The sequence below is a fragment of the Octopus bimaculoides genome, chromosome 2 (genome assembly GCF_001194135.2).
Source record: "Octopus bimaculoides isolate UCB-OBI-ISO-001 chromosome 2, ASM119413v2, whole genome shotgun sequence".
Taxonomy (NCBI): domain Eukaryota; kingdom Metazoa; phylum Mollusca; class Cephalopoda; order Octopoda; family Octopodidae; genus Octopus; species Octopus bimaculoides.
The window spans coordinates 135470252-135473723 of NC_068982.1; positions in this window are offsets into that span (position 1 = coordinate 135470252).

Below are 3472 nucleotides of genomic sequence, written 5' to 3' on the forward strand. Positions count from 1 at the left end.
GGTGTTGTTGTTATTATTATTATTATTATTATTATTATTATTATTATTATTACTATTACTATTACTATTACTATTACTATTACTATTACTATTACTATCATCATCATCAATATTATTATCATTATTATTATTATTATTATTATTATTATTATTATTATTATTGTTGTTGTTGTTGTTGCATTAGATCTCATAAACTAGATTACTTTGAATAGGAAAAGATTATTAAAATTCTATATCTGACATAAAACTTTCACAGAATTACTGGAGACAGCTGTATTTTCTCGATGACATATTTCTAACGTACACATACATTACCAGTATAATAAAATTGATTTTTTTTTCCTGATTTTTCCATGCATTGGTCCCAGAAAAGAATGCGACTGTTGTTCATTTTGGTTGAAACAAGAACGTAAGGAATCACATGAGAAGACTTATGATAGTGTTTTTGCTTTTGGCTTTGGAAGATCCTTTATTTGAAGTCTTGTGTGGAAATATATTCTGTTGTATCACAGGAGGGGCACTGTGCCAATAATAAATGCATGCACAGATTCTCTTTCACTTATTTTATTATTATTACTCTATTGATTAACCAATTTATTAATCCATTGTTTGGTTAGAATTTCGGTCAGTCAATCGATCAGCTAGGCTTCTCAAAAATCCTTCAGTAGCTATTCGCGACTTCATCACCGTAATGGCTTCTCTACTTCAGGTCTACTTGGAATAATGACCCTCCCGATATACAACAGAATATATAATAGCGATTTCCTCTATTGATTCAGAGTTAAACAGCAATACACAGAAATCGAGTTGAATGAATTTATTCAGCTCTGGGTATGTTACAGATATTTGCTTCATTGATCATGCAATCGGGAAAAGTCATAGATATGAAATTAGGATATAAAGTGCAGTAACTAAATAATATAAAATATGTTATCCAAATGCTCATCGTTTCTATCATTGCCCAATTGGAAGTAGGAAGAAGTATAACATTGAATCTACTCTCACTGCTTTTAAAGATAATTTCATAAAACAAAAAGGAAGGAGGAGAATTCCTTGACGAAAGACTATTTCATTTATTTATAACTGGCAGCTTCAGTTGTTTTAGGGATCTACTTAATATTCTGCAGAGCACACTGCAGTCCATTACAGTTTCATAGAAATTAAAATCTATCATCTTGAAAGAAAATGAGTTCTAGTTAATTGGATCAATGTCGAGTTCCTGTAACACTGCATCCGATAACTACCAAATGTTTCGAAATACTAAACTAACCAACTGTTATGGTTGTCGTTCATAGCTGCAACTATTTAGATTAGCAAAAACGTAAAACAAAATGTTTGTACCATTTGGTTATGTTTCTTTACGATCAGTATTCAAATATATCGCTCTCACCCTCTCTCTGTATATATGTCTATCTATCTCTCTGCTTCTCTGTCTTTCTTCCTCTCTCATTCACCCTATCTATCTATCTACCTATCTATCTATCTATCTATTTACCTATCTATTTTATTAAAACAACATATAACTTCCCTCAACTTTTCAACATTCACACCAAATGCCGAGAAAAAGATGCCAAAAAATGAATGTTTTATATTTTGTTAAGCAACACCAATAAAAAATAATAATAATAAACAACCTTCGGAAATCATCGCCCACTGCATTGACCTTCATAAACTTGTAAACAAGTTCCTAAAACAAGAGCTAAGAATTGAAGTATGAGTTTTGTCTTGACAGTACTAAGAAAAGTTCATTAGTTAAAGAAAAGACTTGTTTTTTCTTTTATATATATATTCTTTGCGTTGATTTTGTCTTACAAAGTAAAAAGAATGACGTGTTATAATTGGAAATTTGGAAGAGTAAAAGCGAAAATACGTTAAAAGCGTGTAGCAGTTTCCAAAACAGAAAAGAAATATTTTCCAATGAAGAAACTTTTGATAACTAATGTAATTCAAAGGTCTGTTGGTTCACAGAAAGAAATATGAAGAAATATATGAGATTTCAAACACGTTAATAATACAAAAGCATTCCTAAATATCAGTTACACTTTGATACAAAGATTATGGAAGGGTATTATGGGCTCAAACTTAGAGTGTGTGGACTTCTTTTTATGTTGGTTGCGTTTGGTGTTTGGTCCAGAGCTACGAAACTGTTTCAATGCTAAGGTGAATTCATTTAATTTTACGTAAACTCTTAATACATTTTGCGAAAGGCACACGCAATTTGCTTCTAATTTCCCTCCTCAACCCAAACATAGCTCCTTTGTGTCCAGTGAAAGGGATTCAATACCAAATATTTGAAAAGAAGAGAGTTCAATAGAGTATGAAGTGAGTTCTTAAACACCACTTTTTACTGCAGTTTCCATTCCTATCTAAAAAAAACATCCTTTACACCAATGCACCTCCTAGTAAAAAATTATTCTTCAACTTTCTTTTTAATGAAATCAATAATTGTGATTTGAAAGGCAATGAACGTGTTTGAATGTAAAGCACCGTTTTAAGGCCATACAATATATAATTTAATAATACCACATGTTGACTCCAGTCCACCAGTGGAAATTTGCTTTTCATACTTTACATAAATCACAAATGAATCTTATTTTTTATTTAAGCAAAGATGTAGGAGCAGTGCCTTTCACCTTTGCAGCTTTCACCTATTTCTGAAGGTCCTCCATTGACTGCACGGAAAAGATGGATACAAAAGAAATCGGTGGTCTGGATTACTTACATGAGTAGCCTTATAAAGATACAAAACGACCTTTTGGTGTTGTTAAACAAAGTATCGTACAAAGAAACATCTCTGTCTGGGGTTGAACATCTGATTTCAAAGATGAAAAATTCAATATTTAATGCACGAAAGCATTAAGTATCTAATGCAGAATAAATATATATCTAGGAGAAAAACAGTTAATGGTTGATATTTCGTGGATATGTTACGGCCAATATGCTAGACATGTTTAAATGGCTTTCTTCTCAGTGAGGCCCTATTAGCTCATCTACCTATCTATCTATCTATCTGTCTATCTATTGTACTACACACACACACACACACATAGGTGTAGGGGCGGCTGTGTGGCAAGAAGCTTTCTTCCCTCACTACAGTGAAGAGGTAATTTTACTGGCTCTCGGTAAGCGTTTTGTTGTGTTGTTATTGAATTTTTTGCTGTTGAACGAAGAAATTATCGTAGAAAAAAACTGTTGAACTGTTTTATTTCCCGGTTCTACCGGGGAATAATTACAAGAATTATTGTAGTTGCTGGCCATTGCGGCATTTTGTGAAAACATTTTATTTTATTTTGTGAACTCTGAATAGTCTTTCTAGACTATTTTTGTGCCCCTCCCCCTAACGGGGGTGGGATTTGTACATTTTTATACTGTTTAAGTGGAAAACTTTTTTTATAGGTTTTCCAGTTTGTGTGGGAAACCATTTAATTTCTTTTGAATTTCATGTTAATACGCCAACCGAATTATGTCGGTT